Source organism: Dermacentor andersoni, chromosome 8 (genome assembly GCF_023375885.2).
Source record: "Dermacentor andersoni chromosome 8, qqDerAnde1_hic_scaffold, whole genome shotgun sequence".
Lineage (NCBI taxonomy): Eukaryota > Metazoa > Arthropoda > Arachnida > Ixodida > Ixodidae > Dermacentor > Dermacentor andersoni.
In genome coordinates, this window is record NC_092821.1 from 91,371,628 (window position 1) to 91,398,017 (window position 26,390).

General features: G+C 45.7%; 1 protein-coding gene across 4 annotated transcripts in view; it reads right to left on the reverse strand.

Annotated features, from left to right (window-relative positions):
* Positions 1–2,193: 2,193 nt before the first annotated feature.
* Positions 2,194–26,390, reverse strand: part of LOC126529486 (uncharacterized) — a 63,840-nt gene continuing 39,643 nt past the window's right edge. For 2 of the 4 annotated variants that reach the window (XM_055069798.1, XM_055069796.1), the window contains 2 exons: positions 25,398–25,433; positions 2,194–2,384 (listed from right to left, as the gene is read on the reverse strand). The gene's annotated coding sequence lies outside the window, so the exon portion shown is untranslated. The remainder of the gene's footprint in view (positions 2,385–25,397; positions 25,434–26,390) is intronic. The other 2 variants (XM_050177073.2, XM_055069797.1) reach the window with 1 other exon arrangement.

Sequence of the window (26,390 nt, forward strand, 5' to 3'; positions counted from 1 at the left end):
GGGGAAACATGGGGAAGTGCGTAAGCCCTCGATAAGTGCGCCTCGAGGTACTAGGATTAGTAGCAGATTGCCTTCATAGAGAAATGACAGAGACAACAGCAACATGTAATCGATTGGAATGATGCCATAACCTTCGTTCTTCACGGCTGCTAGGCTGGCATTCAGGAACAGGTCGTCTACTTAAATGTGGTAAGGCACTAGACACTGGCAGGCAAAGTACGGGAAAATCGTATTACAGTAGCAAGAGGTTGAGAATTGATTAGGGGTTTGCGTTCAGGTTTCGTCGGCAGATTGTGCCATTTGAAGGATAACATGCCTTTGTGAGTAGAAGCTTCACCTACGCTTTTGCATAGCTATTGCACTGAGCTATGCGATCTTTGGAGCATCTTGTAATTTCGCTTCAGTGCCACGGAACTAGACAATGCTTGAGAAGAATTTCCGGTTTCTTTACGCTAGCAATATATGAAAACGACTTTCAGTCTGTATTTCTATGCGTTTGTGCAGGCGAAATACGCGACAATGTTCAGGCCAACATGCACTGCATGAAAACAGCATAAGAATAAATAAACATTTGGGAAAGTAGTGGAACTATGGGCAAAATATGTTGTCTATAAGTGTAATCTTTGTAAATGGCAAAAGTGGCAGTGCTCGATAACAATGCAGCTGGGAGAATCCGAAACAACGGCCCTTTCGCGGCTCCTGTAGCGACCCACTAATACGACCATGACATCGGATGTGGAGCGTGAATCGCCGTGCCATGCAGATCATGCCAGGTTTTCACACACAAATGAACAAGCCGTGTACGCGTGCGAAGAAACGATAAATGATGGCTTATTTCGTGCTTAGTTGATGACACCTTTAAGTGTCCATTATCACACGAGCTTTATGTCGTATTTGAATCTCACGATGTGAAAGTGTCTGAGATAACGCAGTTACAACGCCACTCAACAGAATAGGGACACGATACATTTTATGACTGGCTGACGCAAACATTGGTGTGACTTGAAGAAATCGTGTTACCCAACAAGTTTGTTGTACACACGATAGTGGCTGATGTCTGTTATTTTCCACTCGCAATAACATACGAAGCATTTACACGTAGCATTATAGCGCGTTCTAAATATAGCCCATAGGCCATGTGGAAATCAGCGACTTCCATAAACAATCGCCGATAGTTCCTGGCTCCTGGCTTCAAGCCCTGCCTACCACCCGGGCGAGCATGGCATAAAAAAACTCTGCTGTAGCTGCTGTGTCTTGCTGTCGCCTTTACCAAGTCATAATTTACCAAGTCACAAACCAAGTCACAAACGGCCGTGTTGGCCTTGTGCACAGCAGTCCTTTATTCTCAATTCGGCACCCTCGCCGCTAACACACCTTCGCTCGTTGCCGCACCCACCCGCCTTACGCTCTTTGGAACCCTACCTGTATACACTGGGGCGAGGAAAGCATATGTCGCCTTGAAGAAGACAAGGCCACCTGTCGAAACGCTGGCTCCTGCTTTTACCTTATTCTCGTTTTGCTCATCGTCCAGCATTTCCTTAGTCTCTCTTGCACACTCTCCCTGTCGAGGTACATCACTTTTACATTTCATGCGATCCTCGTCTAGCTCTTTTAAAAGCCATCACAAGTACGTATCTACCTTACAAAACACTGACAGTTCCTCCCGCAGGGGTATTAGTCATATAATAAAACAAAGAGAGGCAAAGGCTCTCGCTTACCGCCATCCGGGTTTCCAATTCTTCGTGTGACTGCAGAGCAGAATAATGTGTCTATATTTGACCGCTGACCCTTAGCGTAAGTTATATGCGCATATGCACTCAGCAAATATCACTACTCTTGCTTCTACGTTTATTCTATGGCTTTATTGCATCAGATACACCGGCAGTGCTTTTCAACGCTCGATGCCTACCACGGCCACCTTAATCGATATATAATTTTCCCGAATAATGCCTCAATGACTGTAGCTTCCGCCGTTGATCCGTATTGAAGCATTGAAGCGTAGCGAAGCTAAACTTTTTTGCTCGAGTTGTTAATAATCATTGATGTTTTCGACAGCACAATTCTGCTATGACTCACAATTTACATGGCTCTATATTCCACACGTAGCTTTGTTGGACGACAGAAAATACACAAAATGTCGTGGAGTGAGATTTGAATAATTTGGGTGGTTTTACTGAATAAAAAACAATAATATTTGTTCACTTCATGTTTATTAAATCACAGGGCATCCTAACCAGTGCAGCATCTCAGAGGAGTCTAGGTCAACGGCTATGCATAACAATATTGTTAGTCATATGGTATCTTCATGTATAACTCGAAACCACTTCTTCCTCTTTGAAATGTATAAACACTTGTTGCTTGCTGTTATATATCTTCCCATGGCACTGCAATAAAGATAGATTTAGTGTCATTGTAGCACTAGCTAGCATTAGAGCTACACTATATTGTACTATAACTTCACATAAATCATCTAAATCTCCACGCGACAGTTTATCTCTCAAACCCGCTCCTTGCATGATAGGTCTCACTCATATAGGCCTCAGACAAACGCACTATGCTACAGTGCTTGTTCTCTTCGTTGCAAGCAATCTTTTCTTTTAGAATTCTGGTGATTGGATCAATCGAACTTGCGAAAGATCCAACCGGTTTCGTTTTTTATCATTTCTTCCTTTCGTGTAAGTAAACATAATCTAGAAAGTTAACTGTCTAAAACCGAAGCCCAGAAAAGCGAGTCGGGGAAAATGCCAAGCAGAAACTGACATTGTACCTCCCACTATACAGACGCTATTGCTCCAATTATCGTGCATGAATGAGACTTGTCTTAATAAAATATGTTCGTCCGTTCGCCCATCTGTCTGTATCTCTGTATGTTCGTCCGTCCGTCCATCCGTACTCCCGTCTGTCTGTCTGTCTGTCTATCTGTCTCTATGTGTGTATCTATCTATTTATGGATGTGTGTGCTCTTGGAAAGCGTGTCAAAAATATGCCTACGATAATAAAGTTGCTTCTACAGATTCTGATAAGGGCAGTCACTAATGACAGCGCTGGTTGTATTACTACATATACGACTAGCATATGTAGTCAGTTTACAAACCATACACAGCAATAACACGTGTACGATGCATTTACAACCAAATTAAGCTAGTGGGACCTTTTGCGTTCACTAGCGGCACTTCCATTCCCAGATAGCAATAAAGTTGATCTGTTCTAAAAACGTACCATAAAAACGTGATGTAAAAGGGAGAACGCCAACCAGGAAAGAAATATTTAGCGAAACATTAATTACGTTTTTAATAAATATATTTAGTCATTTAAAATAATTTTCACTAGATTATTAATTTTGTTGTTCCCGTTCACCTCTTTTCATCATGCATTTTGCCGAACAGAAAAGAAAACCTTGCGCCGCATGACGAGACAGTAAGCTGATGTTTAAACACTATCAAACAATGGCACGTAAGACTCACGTCAGGAACATTACGTTTGCGTGTAGTAAACTCGACTGTGCATAAAGGAACAAATGACACAGGCGAGAAACTGAACGCGCAAAAAAATGACAGAGATATTATTATTTTTTCTTCATTACCACATTGCACAGCACAATCACAGGAAACAATACATTCGAGGGGACAGTTTCTAGGAACTGACCCTGCCGATCCCGTTAATATTCGCTCGTGTTTAACAATGCTTCAATTCTTGGGAGAAATTCACGCTCTGGGGTTTGAAATCAGTGCACCGCCATAATTATACTTATGCTTTCTTTTAAATATAGCCTAATTTTCTTCACGTCTATGTAAGCGTTCACAAATGCCATCCTTGATCTCAATATGCTGTGGAGGCCCATGAGAATAATGAGATAAAATTGAATACCACCCTCATATTCAATTGGCAAAAATATTATGCCGGAAGCGTCCGCAGGTTGCTATTTCTTGAAACTACGTATACGCGATATCTTTCTAAAAGCTACCTTACGAGCATATATACTAATAACCTCTCGAATCACAGGTTGTTCCGGGGTGCATATATGTATTTTAATAAATAAACAAAGCTGTGAACGAATATTTATATAAGTTACAATCTGGGCACATGTGCAATCGACGCAGTGCACAACTATTATTCAAACATATTATTATGAACTGTATTTTGTGTAAACATGGCATTAAGACCTCCAGTTGTCGAATATACCACCCAGAGGTGATGGTGGTATATCGCGTCTTTAACAAAACTTGTTTCTGGGCTAGGTGGTTCATGCTTAGCAACTGGGTACTGGTAAGCGCGATTCCGAGATGGGACAGAAGATAGACAAAGCAGCACAGGACAAGCGCGAACTCGCAACTAAATTTTATTCTGCAGACTTCGCTTACTTAGGTACACAGCAGACCTAGATCGCGAGAGCACACTAGCCGTCAAGCCAACCAATGCATCATATCAGGAAGTGTATGGATTACAGCATCATTCCTAAAAACAGCTTTTCTATGCTATGCAAAACAACTGACGTATCGGTGATACGGGCACTTTTTTTTCTTTCTGATATGATATACCTCCGTGATTTGTCTGGCCAAAGCAATGCCACTCCTACCCAGAATTAGAATAGCGGAAAAAATTGGCTCACAGGGACAGGCCCTACAATGCATAGGTAAATGAAAAGAAGCTTTGTTAGCTACAGAGCACTCATGTTCCCGCGCCCGATCGTTGAGGCATCGGACGATTTGTCCGATATATGCCTTTCCGCAATTAAGCGGCATCTCGTACACAACGTCAACGGTGCATGTGACGTATGGCTTGGTACGCTTCTTTCCACAGGCAGATTTGGTCGGACGTCCCGATATGCATCAGCACAACTCAGCAAGTTTTCGTGGAGCAGAGAACGCAATAGGCACGTCCTACCTTTATGCCACATTCTTCAGGTTGTCCGCTACCTTGTGAATGTAGGGCACCACTTCCGGCTTTCTTATTCGTATAGCCTGCTGAGGCATTTTTCTACCCTTCAGTTTCTGAAGGAGAGTCCCGGACACAGCTGTCCAAATCGAACACTGGAATCCAGTCGCCAGTTGGCGCTCAGTGTGGTAATTGAAGCTATCAAGAGCCAAGTGAGCGTAAGACTTCCCCAGCACATTGTGTTGCGATCGCTCGTTTTATCACCTTACTATTTGCTGAATCAAACCGCAAGAGTTCTTTACGAGCTTGCTGAGAGTATTTCCAGCAATTGTGCAGCCCACTAAAAACATGTTCTTATCTAAAAACTGCAAGGTGTCATTGTCAGGAAGTTCATGAGTAAAAACTAGGCCTTTTCTATGCATTCTAAAGAGGCTTAAAATTTCATGATCAACACAAGTACTCATCTGGAAGGTATTAGTGTTTAAAATCACGAGAAAGTCGTCTACATATTTAAGAACTCGTAGTACCTTCTCGGTGTCTAATAGGTTATTCAAGTCATGGTCAAAGGAAGGTAAACCTTCAACCGAAGGCGCGCTTGAAAGCAGCCCAATACCACTGTGCAAGCGCTCAGTCATGTGGCTTTGTTCATATTTCGCGGGCCTTCTTTGCAACCAAGAAAAAAGGACTACGTGAGACGTATCTTAAAGGAAACAACTCGATCGGTGGTTTCTGAAGGTGCTCTACAAGTGTGCGCATCTTACTTGCGCTCCTCAGCCAATAAAGGAAAAGTTGGGTTTTAATTGAACTTAATTAATTAGAGAGTTATGGGGAACACACACAAAATTGTCTGCGTTACTATAGGCTATTGCGGCTAATGTGCGTTCGGTTCAATTAAACTCCGACGTACCTTTCATATCTAAATTCATATATATATATATATATATATATATATATATATATATATATATATATATATATATATATATATATATATATATATATATATATATATATATATATATATATATATAAGCCAGAAGATAGGGGTTAACCGAGGCGCGCCGTTTTTATTAATCATATCATCAGAAGCCAACAAATAAAGACACCAAGGACCACACCGGGGAAATAGTACTTGCTAATTGAATTAAAGAAATTATGACTTAATGGAATTGAAAGTGGATCAAAAAACAACACGTCGTAGGTGGGGAACGATTTCACGTCTTCGCATTACGCGTGCGATGCTCTCCCAATTGACCTACTGCGGCGCCGTCTTCCCCTCCGCTTTCTCGGGTATTTATGTGTTACTGTTAGAACTAACCCCGGGAGTCTTAGCCGGCACCACCACCAACAAACCTTGGCGGCCGATGTGGAACATCCTTTCTGCCGCAGTCGTCACGAGTACCGTGACCAGCCGCTGCCAAGGTTTGTGAGTGGTGGCGCTGGCCAACACTCCCAGGGTTAGTTCTAATAGTAACACATAAATACCTCAGAAAGTGGAGGGGAACACGGCGCCGTGGTAACTCAATTGGTAGAGCCTCCCACGCATAATGCGAAGACGAGTGATAGTTCCCTACCTGGGGTATGTTTTTTCATGCACTTTCACTGCCAGTAATTGATAATTTGTTCATTTCAGTTAGTAAGTACAAGTAATTTCCCCTGTGTTGTCCTTGGCGTCTTCTTCAGCCTTATTCATGTGCGATATGTCTGTCTCCCCCTTTCTCCTTATGTCCTGCTTTGGGCTTCGACTTTCTGCTTTCATTGCGTTAAATACTGCGCGGTCGTTACGCATGTAATCGTAGCGTTTGTTTCAGTGTTTCAAAAGATACTGGAGAATATTCGTCACATGTTCGTTGCTTTCTAGCTCTTTGTGTTACAAAAATATCGGAAAGAAAACACACTGGAACACTGGTTAAAAACTGTGGCTTCCACGCGTGCTTTTATTTTGTTCTTTTTACCAACAAATCATCGATTGCCATGAATTTTTCAGTACTGAACCACTCTCACTGCGGATGTACTTATATCCTGAAGCTCCCCAGTATGATCGCTTAATATTTTTCTCTGGTGGGTAATCATTTGTATCTCGTTGTTATGTAGTCTATTGGTGCAATTTTTGTACGTCTCTGTACATTAAAATATTTAAACCTTTGAGGGGCGATTTTTTTCGCAATAGGTGGCCGCCCAGGGTCGATTTTTTATTGCAGATTCCAATTCTTCTTAAGGAGTTATCTCGAAAGCAAATTCCGTAATTTTTCTAGGGTAACCGTAAAGTGAGAAAAAAATATATTTTGCGTTGGTATATATTTACCCTTCATTCATGAATAACAACAATAAAAAAGGAAATAAACTTATCAGAATTGAAAATTGTATACATTGTTATACTACAAGGCTTTGAAAATGCGCACGCTAGAATATTTCGCAAGCGGCAAATGTTCTTGCTCTTACACTAATATGTAAATCCACGGCGTTATCGAACTGCGTAGGTGCGCGGACTCAAGAAAACTGTGTGGTGGCGTGCCCGTCAAAAAAGCAAAACGTGTGACAAACTTCCGCTAATCTTTATCTTATCGCCAACCAGAGGCAATAAGGTTGCGCGAGTCTAAAAAAAAAAGAGCAAAGGAAACGCATGCACGGCGGCATCCTTCCTATGCGCACCCCTGTGAGTACTAAACGAGCGAGAAAGAAGCGGTCGCCCTTTGAGCGATAAGTAACAAGATAGCCATCCGTTTCGCAAGCGCAAGAAGCCGAAACCGCCCGCGGGACAAATCCCAAACCGCCGCCAGCCCGCGCGTCCGCCAATGCGCGAGCGGTAGTATATAGACGCGCGGGAGCAAACTAGCGCTAAAACAAACCATGCAACTAAAAGTGAGAGAGGGAGGCGCGCAAAAAACTTTCCCTGTTTTCCCACATGGTGGCAGCACATGACAGAAAAGAAAGAGTTAGGAAATTGGCGCGCTTTTTAAATATACAGACGGTGCAGTAAATATACGGCATCGACCATTTTGGAGTTCGTTCGTGGCGCCGTATATTTACACCATTGACCCTCAAAGTGTTAATAGGGTATTCGATCTATATCGACAATCCAATTTTCGATCTTACTGAAGATTGCCTCGTAAAATCGTCAGAAAATCGGCTCAAGATTAAAAGATACATTTATTTCCTGTGTTTCCCGCAATCCTAATTCGGTGCTATTCGCGATAATACATATGGCAAGAGCGAGTTTTTCCGCTAAGGTGTAATCTAGCCCTAGTATTTTTTTGCCGCCATCGCTGAATCTTACTGCGATAGCATTGCATACAATAACGCCTACCCATGAGGATGAAGCTATGGTATTTAGGGCAGTCAATTGATTAGACGTGCAGGTGATTCACAAGTAGTTTTACCTGCGAATTATAGTGGTAATGCTTACGGTAAAGTACCACTAGCTACCAAATTAAATTAAATTATACTGTTTTACGCGCCAGAACAACGATCTGATTATGAGGCACGCCCTAGTGGGAGACTCGGGAAATTTGACCCACCTGGCGTTCTTTAACGTGCACCTAAATCTAAGTACACCCGTGTTTGCGCATTTTGCCCCCATCGGAATGCGGCCGCCGTAACCGGGGTTTGATCCCACGGCCTCGTGCTTAAAAACCCCGCACCATAACCACTAGGCAACCACGGTGGGTCATCATGATCATAAACAACCTATCTTAAGTCCCCTGCAGGTCTAAGGTCTCTTGCTAAGGTTTACCTTGCTTGACCAAAGTAAACCTATTCCTTCGCAGACTATAGAGGCTGACTAGGTAGAGATTTACCTTGGTAAACCTATTCCTTCGCAGACTTAAAGGCTGACTGGGGATCCTGAACTCTTGTTCCCTTGCCACGCTATTGATCATTACCTTTATTTTCAGCATAATAATCTTCAACCCCACTCTCACACTCTTGGTGTTAAGGTCCTCCATAATTTGTTGTAACTCGTCCCCAGTGTTGCTGAACCTGACAACGTCATCTGCAAACCGAAGGTTGCTGAGATATTCGCCGTAAATATTGAGTCCTAAGCCGTTCCAATTTAATAGCTTGAATACTTCTTCCAAGCACGCAGTGAATAGCATTGGAGCGATTGTCTCTCCATGTCTGACACGTTTCTTTATAGGTATCTTCGTACTTTTCTTGTGGGGAATTAGGGTAGCTGTGGAAATCTTTGTAGATATTTTCCAAGATACGTACGTAAGCATCCTGTACTCTTTGATTCCGTAATGCCTTTATGACTGCTGGTATCTGTACTGAATCAAATGCCTTTTCGTAATCAATGAAAGTCATTTAGAGAGGCTGATCTTCCTTCTGTCTCTTCCCCTTCTCCCATCCCCCAGTGTAGGGTAGCGCAACCAGACTACTGACTGGTTAACATCCCTGCCTTCCTGTATTCTTCTCTCTCTCTCTAGAGAGGCTGATTCTACTCTACAGATGTCTCGATTACCTGATTGATTACTGGATGTATTCCATTGTACAGTATGCCTTCCTGAAGCCAGCCTGTTCAATTGATTGACTGAAGTCAAGTGTTGCCCTTGTCCTATTGGGAATTATCTTTGTGAATATTTTGTAAATACTGGAAGTAGGCTACTGGGCCTATACTTTTTCAATTCTTCAGTGCCTGGCTTTTTGTAGATTAGTATAACATTGGCATTCTTTCAGTTCTCTGGGACTCTTGAAGTCGTGAGACATTTCGTATAAAGGGCCACAAGCTTTTCAAGCATGACGTCTCCTTCTTCTTTGATCAAATCGACTGTTATTTTATCTTCTCCTGCCACCTTTTCTTGTTTCATGTTTTCTAGGGCCCTTCTAACTTCATTACAAGGTATAGAAGAAGCCTGTGTAACATGTTCATTACTACTTTCAATGGAGGTATCTTGGCTGCTCTGGGTATTCTACAGGTCAGTATAGAATCCTTCCGCTGCTTTTACTATATCTTCGATATCGCTGATGATATTGCCTTGCTCATCTTTCAGTGCACAGATCTTGGTTTGACCTATACCAAGTTTTCTTCTCACTGATTTCATGCTGCGCTCATTTATTACTACTTCCTCGGCCTTTTTTTACGTTATAATTTCGGATATTCTTTATTTTCTCCGTGTTGATCATTTATGACAATTCCGAGAATTTTACCTGATCTTTTGAGTTCGGCTCTTTAATTCTTTGCCGTTCTTTATTATATCCTTCGTTGCTTGGAGGAGCTCACCTACTCTTTGTGCATTGCCTCCTTGTGCATTGCCTCCAACTTCAAGTGCTGCTCCTGAAGCCAGCCTTGTTAAGGTTTCATTCATTACCTCTATATCCCCTACATCTCGCTGTTCTAAGGCTCCATATTTGTTTGCAAGTACCAGGCGGAATTTGTCAGCTTTTATCCTTACTGCGTCTGTGTTGGCCTGTTTCTTCTTGACCAATTTTACTCTTTCTCTGTTCAAATTGAGGTGAATCCTAGACTTCACTAAACTATGATCACTGCATTTTACGCTACCTAACACTTCTACATCCCGCACTATGGTGAGATTGGTAGAAAGTATGAGATGGATTTCATTCGTTGCTTCACCATTTGGGCTTGCCTAAGTCCATATCTTCATAAAACTAATCTGCTTCATCATCCTCATGACTGAAGGTGGGAGTATAGGCTTGTAGCATCTTTATTCTGTACCTGTTATCAAGTTTGACGTAGTAGTTCTGCGGAAACCCGCAAGGTGGAGAGAAGTAATGCATAAAGGGAAAATCAGACATCCACCCTTCGTAGCAATTGCTGCAAAGGAAACCCATACGCGTTCCTCGATCGAAAAGCCTTATAGTTGAACAAAAATTCGTCCTGGTCCGGGACTCGAACCCGGGACCACCGCCTTTCCGGGGCAGCCGCTCTACCATCTGAGCTAACCATTACTGTTAGTTACTGTTAGCCGCTCTACCATCTGAGCTAATTAAGATTACTGTTACCCTAACAGTTATGCTGTATAATTCGTGAATGTTGCCCGCTATGTCATTATGTATTAGGAATCCTACCATGCTTAACTTTCTCTCTGAAGTCCTCTATTGCAGAGGACGCGGCCCTTACTCAGCGCTGTAAAAGCCTCACCAGTTCTTACCTCACTATGGCCAATGATATCCCAAACAATGCCTGATAGTTCCTGAAAGAGTCCTGCTAAGTTAGCCTCTTTCGAATGAAATCAGGTGTTAAAGGTTGCAAGGTGGTAAATGGTGTTAAAGGTTGATTTCCATTGGCGGCCTGTCCGGGTCCAGAAATTCTTAGCACCCCCTGCTAAGTTACTGGTCTGACCGCCGGCTTGGTCAGGGGCTCTGCAGCTGCTGGGGCTGAGGGCCATGAGTTAATAGTAGGAATCATGTGGGAGGTAGGGGCCGAATACTGCACCAGCGAGGCCAATTCCTGTTCTGGTGAGTGAGTGTCTCTGTTGAAGCTTAGTGGGCCTTCCTAATTGGATTAGTATAGCCCCACTGGTTATCGACGTTTTAGCCGCTGTCAGCCGCCACTCCAAGCCTGTAAATGTTTGAGTATTGGAGGTGGCGATTTCAAGATTACCAAATTAAATTTTTTTTATTTGAAATTCTAGGACAAACGAGTGTACAAGCTAGCTCAGTCAGATAACCCTGCAGGCTGTGAGGCTGTCTTACGACACGGAATTTCAGCCCGAGGATCTTACATGCCTAAAAGATTCATTTCTTTATCCGCGTCGAAAGCCGAGCCGTCGAGAGTTCATAAGCTGCACTGTCATATAGATGCACGTATATATACGCGGAAACTTTCGCTCACAAACGAGCCGGAATACTCCGACATCACATTTTCTGCGGAGCCCATAACGCTACTCGCGTTTAAATATAATAATGTACACGATTCGCTCGATTCGACCACAAATGGGGGGCATCTAAGTAGGCACGCCTCGGCAGCGCACTTCGGAAGTTACTGCAGCCCATTTCGTAAATCTTACAAGCCTAAAAACTTCCATAACTTAGCCGCGATAGATCTGTTTTGCTCTTCCCGATTGGTGACACAATATAGAATGATTCCTAAACGGTTCTGACCTCGTAGTTCCGGAATCTCACGCACGCCGGCGGTTGTGAACTCGGCTAGGTACACGATGCATATCGACGAACTCTGACAGCAGTTAAAACGAGCAGGGGGCAAAATAATGGTGGAACTGGTCGCTTCTCTCACCCGAAAGGCGATGGGAAAATCACGAAAGAATCGGAAGACTTCCGCCATAGGATTTTCTGTGACGAGGAGCGGGTCCCTAGCTACAATATGAATACCTGCAAAATCCGTTCAGATAGTATGCCACGAGGGGCTAGAAATTCCTCCTGATACAGTATTGGGTACTGCAGTAAAACACGTTGTGGGGCGAGTTGGTGCATAGCTTTCAAAAGGTGAAGCGCCAATAGTGACGGCACACAAGAAGAAATACAGCGCCTTGTCCTGGCAGTATTGGGAACCGCCATAATTTCGAAGTAGGCACTCTATGTTGCCAGCTAACCAAGGCATCAGATCGCATCCATTTTGCTAACTACTAGATACCACGATCTGTGAAAAACTGCGAAGGCATCTCGATCCCCTGAGCAGCGCAAATTCGCATTTGACGGTAAATCCCGAATGGCTTATATTGCTACCTTCACGGTACTTGTTCCTGGTTAAAAATACGTTTTAATGCACTTTCTAGATTTCACATATTTTGTTGAACCTATCTATCTATCTTTCTTTCTTTCACTTAAATCGCGAAGGTTAACCATTTAGTCAAAATTGAGCAGGAGTGTTCGAATGATTTGGGTGAGAAGCGCTTAACGGGACTCGAAAGCCCACTGATGCAAGCTAGAAAGAAAATGCTCGGCTATGAGCTCACCCGACTGAAGCCACAGCTGATTCCGCTTGTCACGAAGACTACGACAAGACCACCTTCTTGTGAACCGGTCCTTACATTGCTCATACCACTTGTAGTGCACTACCAGATCGAAAGCTATGGCAACAAAGTTACAATGACGTTTCACATCCTGAACGCGGGTGACACGAAAGCGTGTGGGTGCTATAGCGCACACGACGCTATCAACCCTCAGTGCGCTTTGACGCCTACACTGCCCGTGTCACAGATCGTATTCAAGACAGGGCTCACGCGGCTGTGACACACGCAGTAGCCGACGGTGTGGACCACCCCGTTGTAAGCTTCGGGTTACTATTTAAATTGTCTAGCATGGTGCCAGTGCGCTCAGGCAAACATTAAGACTTCACACTCGATGACCGCGGCCACTCACTTTCAAAACGCTGACGTTAGGATTCGCGGCAGCAGCAGCGAGCGAAGCAACCTTCGTGCTTTCATCGGTTCATAGTAAACTGAACGGTGAGAACAAAGCGCAAACGAACCTGGAAGCCGTCGGCCCACTTCGAAGCGCGAGCGACCATGCGCTGCTGAAGTAGAACGCGCCCGCTCCATCGCTGGTGCCAAGGTGTGATGCGCGCGGAGGAATACGGCGCTCCTCTGGCCCTTCTGCACTCGAGATTCAGCCGCCATCATCGGCTCACCCTCGCACGCTTTAACTCGCCCACACAGCGTACGGCGCGCGGGCATGACGTTATCACGAAACGAGCCCGACACGTATGCATCGAATGAAAACCGGTAGCAACTGCTAGAGGATGTCAACCCAGTGCGCGTTCCACTACCTTCCTCCTCGGCCCGTTTCGCCGCGTTTCGATCCTCACTTCGCTCAACCTTACCTACACATTCTCCTGCGCTTTGTACCAAGCATTGGCGTTCCTGTTAAGGGACGGGCTAGACGGACATCTCCACTTCTACACGGACGGCGCCGTCCGTGCAGACTCCGGATCTGCCACTGCCCTCCTGCGTGATCCCTCTCCTTCGACGCTCGGGAGTGTGCCGGCTGCCTTTCGCCTGAAGCTCCACCGCTGCTGAGGTGGCTGGCCTCCACCTGGCTGCAGACATTCTGGCGGAGGGTCTCCAGGATTCTCCGGTTGTGATCCTCTGCGATTCGCGAGCGGCGCTTCTTGCTCTTCATAAACTGGAGACCGCCGGCCTTGGTGTTGCCCGGCTGGCGGAAAATCTTCGCACCTTTGCTTTGAGTGGCTTCAAACTGTCGCTACTGTGGTTCCCCTCTCGCGTCGGTGTCCAGGGCAACGAGGAAGCTGACGTCCTGGCAAAGGCAGCAAACCAGGCCACAGTACCAGTCAGCCCTGTTGTAACGACCTTCGACTATGCAAGGCACACATTGCAGCGGCATACACCACCCAGATCGGCACGTCGCCAGTGGTCTCCCTACCTGTCTAATTCCTGATCGTGGCCTCACAAGGAAGAAGCGGTCTCTCCTGCTGCACCTGCGGATTGGCTGCTCTCGAACGGCAACCCGGAGGTACAGAAAAAGCCTGGCTTCATCCTCAGCCTGATCAGCGTGCGGCGAGGACGAAACAATCGACAATATACTTTGTTTCTGCCCCGCCTTGTCAAAGCGACGGCTTCTATCTACGTTTCATTTCGACGCCTCGGACTCTCGGTGGTCTCAGCATCTCAGCTGCTGTTTCCCGGCTCCACCTTCCGGCACCTTCTTACGTTCCTGGAGGAACCGGGGCTGTCTTGTAAATTGTGAATGCGCCGCATGGCTACCGCTGACAGCGGTACTCAATGGTACTGGGCTCTGCAATCGTCTCGATCTTCTTTCTCTTCTCTCTTTCCTTTCTTTTTAATGCCCCACTCCCCTTCTCGAAGACGCTGAGTCGTCTCCCTAAAGGGCTGCAGAAAATAGCGCCTTTTTCTCCTTACAATCACTCTCTCTCTCTCTCTCTCTCTCTCCTGTAAGTTCGTTTAGTTGCCAGTACTTTGCAGCACGCTCCTTTCCCCGGCGCGCGATCTTGTTCACCTCCAGGGCCCTTCCTCGTTCTCTTGCTTGGCGGCCTCACACATCTTCCCCCGATTTCTAGAGCTGGACTGTTAGGATTGCGCGAAAAATATTGCATATTGCTCGCAACTGCAGCTTATCAATTAGCTCCGGAAATGTTATTATGGAATGAACTATGAATTATTAGAGCCTGTATTCGAGCAGTGCACAACACTTCCTCTTATTTGCAGTTTTTGTTGCTGGTAACCTGATGATATGAAAATAATGGATAGTTTAGCTACACATGACCTTCGCGGGACAGCAAATAGCTGATCTCTGTTTTGAGGAAAACCTGCATTTATTAAAAATATTGTCACTCACTCGCAAAAGGCGTAGTTCTTGTTGCTGTAAAAATTGCAAAAGTTCCAAATTGTGACACACTCCCCATACAAATTGCACACAACTTTTATTGTGCCAAACAAAAGTTTTCAATTGCTCCCATTATTAAACTAGACATGTATACGAGGAACTTCGATTAGCTAGCAAATATGAAATGGATATGTCTTCTGCATAAACAAAGCGAAAAAAAAAATGCAGTTGCCATTTAGCGGTAAATTCGAGAGAAAAGGCGCTTCCGGATCAGACATGCTTCATATGGGCGCTGTTTTCTTTTAGCGTTCCAGCAAATATTCTCACAGTGTACGTCCGAATCTTAGTGCACAGGACTGTGAACCACTACAACGGAAGTGGACAGTGTTTCTTTTCAACCATTATCAGGACCTTTTCTTCAACAAATGAATTTCAGTCCTGATGAACGAGCTAGGCCTACTCACGCGTAGGCTTAGAACGAGTACGGCTCTGCCGGCTCGTTTTACCGGATGGACTCTATCAGCTCACGGCTATCTACCCTCCCTAGCCCCGTTTCAGCAATTAGAGCGCCCCCCACAATAAACCCTGGCCTCTCGTAATGATAAAGTCTACGCTGAACACCGGAACGCTAGCTGAACACGGCAGGGAAAGCTCCCGGCATCCGTCGTGCACACGGAAGTGGGGTTGACCGAATCGGTTTCCCTGACAGTGGTGACGCTCACGACGACGGGCCTGGAGGACAGTATCGAGTGCGAGACCGATTTCGCACCGGAGTGGGGCACAACGAACTACCCCAGATACACCACCCGAAGACACAAGGGAACTGTGGTAGGAGCAGGGGAGTAAGCCTCAGGTTTTTGTACTCATCAGGTCGCTTAACCAAGTGTCCGTAGAGGAGATCCCCAAGTCAAATATCAACCGCCTCATAGGACCAGCTACCCCTATAACGTTGCAACTTAACACCCGGCATTTAGGTGCATTGCCGAAATCATGCAGTTTGTTATTACCGCTATTGCAAAGTTTGGTGGAACAGCAATAGCTAACAATAACGCTGTCATCATCAGCTGAGGTGCGTAGGATTCCTGTTGGAATAACAGATGCAACCAAACCTGCTGACGTTACTAGCAAGGAAGTCACGAAACTTAGACCGGCGCTCAACGCGCAATGCACCGCCAGTCACATTCGCTGTCAACATAATAACAATTGCGATTTAGAATCATGAAGAAGGCACAAATGCTTCTTCTCTCCTTCGACGTCCTGCAAGAAGCCTCCTTGGGTTACGAAATGATACTAGTGTACGAGCACCCGTCTCGACCCTGGCACGTGTCCTTTGTCACACGGTGGTCCACAGAACATCGTTCTGCGCCTCATTGGCAATATGTCGTCACTGTGGTCGAAGGCATAAAAATATAGTCGATGGGAAGTGTGCCAGGCAGTGGGGCATATTTCTCTGGGCCCCAACTGATATTACTCGAACGACACAGTTGTATAAAGCATGACGACAATGTGATGCAGATTCGTTAATTAAATTATTTATTAACGACGACAAAGTGGCGATGGCACGAGGAGAATGAGATGTCGACGACTGCATGGCAACGATATCGTGGCGACGGGGGTGTGGCGACAACCAGTTGAAGAAGCGGAAACGACGATGGCACGATCGAGGCGCCATGACGACGACTTTATGACAACGAATGCATGATAGCCTCTGTGTGAAGAGTATGCAATGATAACGATTGAATGATGTCAATAACGATTAAATGATGTCAGCATGATGACGACAGAATGTGGAAGAAGTAATGACGTCGATGGATCGATGAAACTGGTATGACGACGACGGCATGATGACAATGGGATGATGAAACTGAAGTGAGAACAATAGTAAAACGACAATGTGACAACGATGGCATAACGACAACGATTTGACGACGACGGCATGGCGATAGTTGGATGTAGAAGTTAGATTCATGACAACGAAACGACCGCGACGGCATCTCGATGACAGTGTGACAACGAGTCCACGACGTCTACTGTATGATGACGATGCAGCGACGATGAGTGCATGACCACGGTATAAGAACTGAGGGATGACGGCGAGTGTATAAGGACAATGGCGTGTCGATGGCTGTATCATGATATCTGTAATAGCACGATGGCATGCCGGCTACGCCATGACAAGAGCGGTTTGTCAAATCTGAATTGCCGATGATGGCCCGACCACGACGGCATTACGATGATACTCTCATAATGAAGGCATGATAGAGACTGTCTGACGATGACGACATGAAAAGCATGGGATAGTCACTATTGAATGAAGGCGGCATGGTTACAATGCAATGAAAAAGAAACATTGACGTGGATGTAGCGAAGAATGCTGTTTGATGGCGATGGAATGAAAATAGGATTACGTTACTCAACTGATGACCATGATAAAACGACAGCGTGAACACGAATGGCATGGGAAAGAACGTTTGACGAGCATGGCGTGATGACTACGGCATCACGAGAGTAGGATGATAGTGTTATTCACCTCCCCTTTGAAGTGTAATGACAAAGCAATAATGACGACAATGCAACTCCCATGACGGCATCAGAAACACGTAAACAAACCAAGTGGCCCGGATTATTAGGCAACAGGGACCGCTGGGTCGGAATACAAGGCGTGATGACGATTGCATGACGATAGCCAGATCCCGAAGCTCTAACGATGACCATTGAATGATCATGATGACATCTCGACGACGGCATAACGACGGCATCATTAATGCCGGACGATAAAGGTGGAATAACGCCCCGGCGATTCAACGACCAGGATGCCACATCACGACCACGAGACCTTGTGGCCGAAAGCATTAAACATCTTACGCCACTTGTCGTAGTAGGAGGAGTGACGGTCACGGCATTACGATAGTCAGATATCATGAAGCTGGAATGACAATAGAATGACAAAGGCGGCATCACGACCACGACCGGATGCCCAGTGGCTCAAGCAGGTACGCAACTTGGGCCACTGGGTCCAAGATAGATAGATAGATAGATAGATAGATAGATAGATAGATAGATAGATAGATAGATAGATAGATAGATAGATAGATAGATAGATAGATAGATAGATAGATAGATAGATAGTGCTACATCGTAAGGACGTCACGCCAGCCTACGGCAACAGTTATCACCGATGCTCCTCCTCCTCACACTCCTTCTCTAACCGTCTCGTACAACGCCTATATTAACACGCATCAAAGCAATAAACGTTGTCTTGGCCCAGCCACTGCCGTGTATGGGGCGGATTCTTCAGTGGCGACGAGGATGAGGTAACAACGGGCCGCCCTCTTACTAGCCGCAGCCTTCGCCACCATGGGAGGATATGCCAGCCCGCCGCAGTTTGACGAGACGAGCGACAAGTGGACAGCTTACCAAGTTCAGTTTCCTTCGTCAAATAGCGGACGTATGCAATTTTGGCTCAACGTTGGATCGTATGCTGCGAGATCACATCGTTTGTGGGCTGCAAAGCGCAGGAGTGTGTCGACAGTTACTTGCGAAGCCGCAGCTGAAGAGGAGTGAAGCAGAAGAAATCGTGCTATCAGCTGAAATGGCCGAAGCGAGCGCGCAGCAGATAAGGGTCCACGCTGCTGAAGGAATCGTACATGCGATGGGAGGACAGTCTTATCGCCCTACAAAACGGCCACGGATTATTTCGTCCAACCGCTGCGGAGCGAAAGGGCTCGAAGCAGAGGATTGCCGGTTCCGTTAGGCAACATGCTTACCGTGCCAACAGCGGGGTGATATCGCCCGAGCCTGTTTCCGTCGAGAGGGAGAGAGAGTTCATTGAAGCGCCACCAGGGCTGTCGCCTCAGGTAAGTACCCGATCATTTCGGGTGAGGGGGGAGCACTTTTGTGGGCACGGACGGTATATTTGCGTTCGAAGTAGCAGGCAGTCATGTCAGCCACGTCAGTATCACGCAACCCATTGTACGCACATTCAATTGCGGGGGCTTTCCAGTGGACATGCACGTCGATACAGGGTCACGAGTGTCGGCTCGATTCGCATGTCCAGGCGATGGTAGACCGAAGCAAAACATCGCTGCGACGTCCTTTGGGAGAACCTTGTGTCTGATACAGAAGCCCAGCATCCGTCCTCGGCAAGAAGCGGCAACAATGACTGGACATGCGAATCGAGTGTGTAAGATTCTTCGCTCCGAGTGGCAAAGACAAGCACGGTTGCACAGGGAGCACCTTCGGGCAACTCTTCTGCTTGCCGCCAATCCGCACAGTGGTCGACGACTCTGGTGGGAATGGAACCGGATCATCAACGCCTCCGCTGAGTACATGTGGCAGCTGATGCTTCCGAGACTTCGAGCACAGGTACCGAAGAAACCACCAGCTGCAGAAAGTCCTCTGATCACCCTCGGAGACGCTGCCGTCCCAGATTCAGTACGCCGCGTGCTTGCCTACGGGCCGAAGTTCGCCGTACAACCGGAGAAGGTTCCTGCGGAGCTACTTGGAATGGTCAAGCAGGTTTCCAGGCGAGCCTCAACGGAAGAACAGCAAAGGTGCACTTCGGAAGTCGTGGATGTGCTCACACATTGTAAGACATCTGTTCGAAAGATTCCTGTAGCTAGAACAGTTAGTTTTTTGAAAGGACAATCCCTGTCTTTTTTAACCTCCGATAAGGAAGGTGGCTTTGTTGTAATGCCGAAACGCTTGTTTGAATCAAAAGCCTCAGAAGCTCTCTCGGGGGTTTTTAAGAAGCGCGAAAAAGTGTCTCTTGCAAAAGTAAAAAGCAACGCCAAAAAGCTGTGTAAGAATCTGAATTTAACGAAACTTGTGACTGCAATCATCATCATCATCATCAGCCTGGTTACGCCCACTGCAGGGCAAAGGCCTCTCCCGTACTTCTCCAACTGCCCCGGTCATAATACTTCTCCAACTGCCCCGGACTGCAATAGAGTCGGAGAAAAAGTTGAGCCTTGATGTATTCTTCATGGCAAAAACTCATAAATATAACTGCCCCTTCCGCGTCATAGTCTCAGAAAATGGGTCATGGCAAAAACAGGTCTCCTTGTTTCTCCAGCAAAATTTGAGTAGACTACCCATTGACGACCCGTTTCGCGTGAAGAATTCGGAAAGCGTCGTAAAATAAATGGCACAGAATGAGAACAAAATGCTATCCGCCTTCTCTGTTGACATAAAGGACTTGTATTGCTCGATACCACAAAATGATTTGATGGAAAGCGTCAATGACTGCATCGATAAATATGGAGCAATTGCTTTCCAGAATGCCTCTGGCATAGCAGTAGGTTCCTTTTTGGAACTACTGTCCGTTTACCTGAAGTCCACGCACATAAAATGGAACGACGACGTCTTTCTACAGAAAGAGGGTGTCGTATAGGTTCGTGTATAGCCCCTGTTTTAAGCGACATCTTTTTAGCTTCAAAAGACAACCTGTTAAAGCAGTGCATATCGGGGACAAATGTTATGCAGATTTTTAGATTTGTCGATGATTTTTTAGTGTTCTTAGATTGTGACAGTCCAGAATTGGAGACCCAGTCATCATTAGTATTGACAGAGTTTAAAACAGCCTTACATCCTCTAACCCTGACCCATGAGCTTCCGGCTGATAACTATTTAAGATTTTTAGATTTAGAGTTCACATTTTCATCGTGTCATGTGTGCTGGCAGTTCAAGCCAAGGACTAGCAAACCTATCCTCTCCTACTATTCAGCTCATTCAAAAGTAATAAAACGAGGCATCATTCAATCATGTTTAACCAACGCACTTAACAAGTCATGCGTGCATCAGCTGCAACGCAGTTTTCATTGTCAGGTCAGCCGCCTCAATGGGGCAAGTTATCCTCACCATGTGATCGTATCTGTTGCGGAAAAAATGCTCAAACAGCTCAAGCAACCTAGCGCTGTAAACCAGGGTCGAGCAGGCCCTTCTGAAACCAGGTGTGCCATTATTCCATATGTTCATGGCATATCTCACAATCTCAAAAAAGTAGGTACACGAGCTGGTGTTCGTGTTATATTTTCCGCTCCGAAACGTCTTGGTTTGATGTGTGCCAAAGTGAACGCAGGAAATCGGAAAAACAAACAGGTGTGCGCAAAAAAACATGGGCAGAAACATCTTGGATGTGTACAGAAAGTAGTTTATTCGGTCTCCTTGTCGTGCGGTTCATCATATGTAGGCCAAACGGGCAGATGACTGAATGACAGATTAGATGAGCATAGACATAAGATGGAAAACCAGCTCTCCGGTCATATAAGTGCGCGTTGTAAGGCTCACAAGTGCATCCCAGATTTCGATAGAACCAGTGTTCTGTACAGAGCTGACCATCTACTGACAAGGGAGATACTGGAAGCGCTTGAGATAAAATAGCGTGGTGTTGATTGTATCAGTGAAGCCTCAGTTTCGCTTTCGACAAAGGAACTGGCGTATCTTGAGAGTGACACTTAAAAGTTATACTGTATCTTGGCTTCCTTGTGCGATGCAGATGACTGCCCTGTTTATTCTTGTTGTTTTGTTCCTTGACAGCAGCTATATATTACTATGTCAAGAAATAAAGCACTCAGTTGTTAGTGCGCCTACGTGCTGTCTCGTGTCCCCCTTCTTCGTGTGTTGTTTTATTCAGCGCCGTCTTTGTAATCATGCTTCACCAACTAGCCCACCAACACATGCTCAGTTACTCTTGTCCTGGAATGCGATGCCTCCCCGGATGGGGTCGGCGCAGTGCTTTCTCACAATGTCGGGGACGGGGTGCGTCGGCCCATTGGCCTTCGTTCTCGGGTAGTGACTGAAGCCGAGCGAAATTATTCACAGCTGGAGCGCGAAGTTCTGGCTCTAGTTTTTCGGGTCTCGAAATTTCGACAGTACCTACTTGGTAAAACATTCACTGTTGACTAACCATAAGCCGCTTGTGGCCCTTTTTCATCCAGATCGGGCTGCACCAGTGATGGCCGCCGCCCGAATCCAGCGATGGGCCCTGCTGCTGAGTGCATACGACTACATCATCAAACACCAGCCGGGAAAGGAAAACGTTCCAGCACATGCCCTCAGCCGACTCCCGACGTCCGCAACGTCTCAGCCAGAGACCCTGGAAGGAACCGGGGATGGCGAGTATGTGTTGCTCATGGAAAACTTCAATGATGGTGTTGTGTCCGCGGAACAACTGGCCTTTCTCACCTCGCACAATGACGACTTAGGTGCGGGAAGGATGACCAAGAAACTTGGGGCCTAAGGATCTACATTTGCGACCATGCTTCAACCGGGAGGCTGAGATAACGTGGAGTCATGGGCTTCTATACTGGGACCATCGCGTAATCGTGCCTAACAGCGCAAGAGCGGAGATGTTACGCCTGCTGCAATACACCCATCAAGGTATTTGTTCAATGAAGCGGCTACGCCGTTCCTTGCTTTGGTATCCCAGGATTTATAACGATATTCAGAACATGGTTAGGTCATATCCCAGTTGCGTACAAGCAGCGCCTATGCCCACCAAGAAAACCCCGGTCGCATGGCCAGAAACGGGCGAGCGTTGGTCAACGCAGCATATTGACTATGCGGGGCCAATCGATGGACATATGCTACGGATAGCTGTGGATCGTTGTGGACCCAACTTTCTGCCGCACCCTGCTACGCGCTCCTTCCCTTGCAATCCAGTCCGTAACCCCTAATTACCACCGGTTATCTTCCACATACCCTGCCCATGCCCATTTATCTTCATTGATTTCAACTAACATGTCATTAACTCGCGTTTGTTCCCTCACCCAATCTGCTCTCATATTATAACCTTAACGTTACACCTATCATTCTTCTTTCCATAGCTCGTTGTGCCGTCCTCAATTTAAGTAGCACCCTTTTCGTAAGCCTCCAGGCTGCTGGGCCGCAGGTAAGTATTGGTAAGACACAGCTGTTATACACTTTTCTCTTGAGTGATAATGGCAACCTACTGTTCATCATCTGAAAATGCCTGCCAAACGCACTCCAGCCCATTCTTATTCTTCTGATTATTTCAGTCTCATGATCTGCATCCGCGGTCACTACCTGCCCTTAGTACATATATTCACTTACCACTTCCAGTGCCTTGCTACCTATAGTAAACTGTGCTGTTCTCTTCCTTGACTGGTAAACATTACTTTACTTTTCTGCAGAATAATATTTAGACCCACCTTTCTGCTTTGCCTTTCCAGGTCAGTGAGCATGTATTGCAATTGGTCTCCTGAGTTACTAAGTAAGGCAATATCTTCAGCGAATCGCATGTTACTAAGGTATTCTACATTAACTCTTTTCTCCAATTCTTCCCAATGCAATTATTTCAATACCTCGTTTAAACACGCTTTGAATAGCTTTGGAGAGATCGTATCTCCCGGCCTGACGCCCTTCTTTATTGGTATTTTGTTGCTTTCTTTATGGAGGACTACGGCGACTGTGGAGCCGCTATATATATCTTTCAGTATTTTTACATACTGCTCGTCTACACCCTGATTCCATAATACCGGCATGACTCCTGAGGTTTCGACTAAATCAAACGCTTTCTCGTAATCAATGAAAGCTATATATAAGGGTTGGTTATATTCCACACATTTCTCTATCAGCTAAATGATAGTGTGAATATTGTCTATTGTTGAGTAGCCTTTACGAAATGCTACCTGGTCCTTTAATTGGCAGAAGTCTTAGGTCTTCCTGATTCTATTTGCGATTACCTTAGTAAATACTTTGAAGACAACGGAGAGTAAGCTGATCGGTGTATAATTTTTCAAGTCTTTGGCGTTCTCTTTCTTATGGATGAAGATTATGTTGGCGTTCTTCCGAGATTTCGGTACGCTCGAGGTCATGAGGCATCGCGTATACAGGGTGGCCAGTTTTTCTAGGACAATCTGCCAACCATCCTTCAACAAATCTGCTGTAACCTGATCCTCCCCAGCGGCCTTCCCCCTTTTCATAGCTGCCAAAGCTTTCTTTACTCCTTCCGGCGTTACTTGTGGGATGTGAAATTCCTCGAGACTATTCCCTATTCCATTATCTTCGTTGGTGCCACTGGTACAATATAAATCCCTATAGAACTCCTCGGCCACTTGAACTATCTCATCCATATTAGTAATGATATTGCTGGCTTTGTCTCTTAACGCATACAACTGATTCTTGCCTATTCCTAGTTTCTTCTTCACTGCTTTTAGGCTTCCTCCGTTCCCGAGAGCAAGCTCAATTCTATCCATATTATACTTTCTTATGTGAGCTATCTTACGCTTGTTCATTAACTTGGAAAATTCGGCCAGTTCTATTCTAGCTGTTGGGCTAGAGGCTTTCATACATTTGCGTGGCTTAATCAGACCTTTCGTATGCTGCGATAGCTTACCGTTATCCTGTGTAACGAAGTTACCACCAACTTCTATTGCACACTCCTTAATGATGCCCATAAGATTGTCGTTCATTGCTTCAACACTAAGGCCCTCTTCTTGAGTTAAAGCCGCATACCTGTTCTGTAGCTTGATCCGGAATTCCTCTATTTTCCCTCTTACCGCTAAATCATTCATCGGCTTCCTATGTACCAGCTTCGTCCGTTCCCTCCTCAAGTCTAGGCTAATTCGAGATCTTACCAGCCTATGGTCACTGCAGCGCACCTTGCCATGCCCGTCCACATATTGTATGATGCCATGGTTAGCGCAGAGTATAAAGTCTATTTCATTTCTAGTCTCATCATTCGGGCTCCTCCACGTCCACTTTCGGTTATCCCGCTTCCAGAAGAGGATATTCATTATCTGCATATTATTCCGTTCTGCAAACTCTACTCATAACTCTCCCCTGCGATTCATATAACCTATGCCATAATCCCCCACTCACTTGTCTCCAGCCTGCTTCTTACCTACCCTGGCATTGAAGTCGCCTTCAGTATAGTGTATTTTGTTTCGACTTTACCCATCACCGATTCCACGTCTTCATAGAAGCTTTCGACTTCCTGGTCATCAGGACTGCATGTAGGGGCGTAGACCTTCAAGAAGTGCAGCATATCAGTTTTCCTAGTGGATCTAATACCTCTTCTTCTTTTCGTGTCACTGAAGTCACTGTCTCACGGAAGTAACGCTGCAACGGCACATGTCATGCGAGAACATGCTCTCCCCTTGACTGTTGCTCTGTTTCGCGCGTAAGTCCTTAAAATTGGGAGGGCGTAAGAAAAGGCCGGCTTGCATGATATAAAGGCATCTTCTGCCAATATTTTTGTTTGTGTACAATATTAACTGTACTAGTTGCATTAGTGGTATTAGTTAGGAATGCGAATCAATATTGACATTGTTCTATCTTACCAGCTTCCTCTCCAGGGTCATCTCGTGGCAATGCGACTGAAAAATGACAATACATTTATTTCCCTATTAACATTGGATGCTATGCGTTTGGCATTCTTTTTGTCATCATTTCAATCACTGAGACCGCCAAAAATCAGAAACATTGTGATTTATTATTTTGGTTGCTTTTATTTCAGTGTCAGCGCACTTTCACAGATACCACGGTTTCATGCGACAGCACTACAACAGGTGCGGGCCTTGCGCGACTTTCTACCGTGCGCGAGTTTGCATCAAGGCGACTGATTACTACCTTCAATGACGCAGCGCACGAGAACCAGAATGGCTTTACCCAGAACGGTGATGTAAGTATGCGAGTGTTTCTACTCGCGAAAGATGCCTGAGAGTGAGTGAAAATACGCTGCCAGCTGTGAGTTGTGCCAACGTTTAGGTCCCCCACAACCTTCTCCCCTCCGCCCCCGCTCCTCTTTTTCTCTGCCTTTTAACATTCGTAGCACGGCCCTCGAAGTCGAGGGTACACACCCTCTAGGCCTTATTTCGCGATCAACAACTCATTCGCCACCTTGTTTTTGGCAGTAACAGCCTGGTGGCACCTGCCACCAGTTTTTGGCAGTAACAGCCGCCATCGTTTCGTTCCTTGTACTCCGCAATACTACCCTGGGCCACGGCCGTTTTCGGGCCACGATGAACGACCATGCAGACTAACTTGTCGCTAGTGAGGTCAAAGAGGTCATTCGACTTTTTACTGACAAGTTTCGTCAGGCTACCCCTCATCATCTGCGGCGATTAACCCGTTAGTCGGGGCAACTGAGTAGGTGCAGTACATTTCAAAAGCTAATTTTCTCAGAGCAGGTTAGTTATGTCACACTGAAATAAAATGTGCCATTGAACAATGCCTGATCTTAACGCTACGCTTATTTCGCTTGTTCGCTTATCTAAAGGACGTAGTATATTAAACTCTGTTTTCTCTGAAACTAGCAACGTAGAAGTCACTCA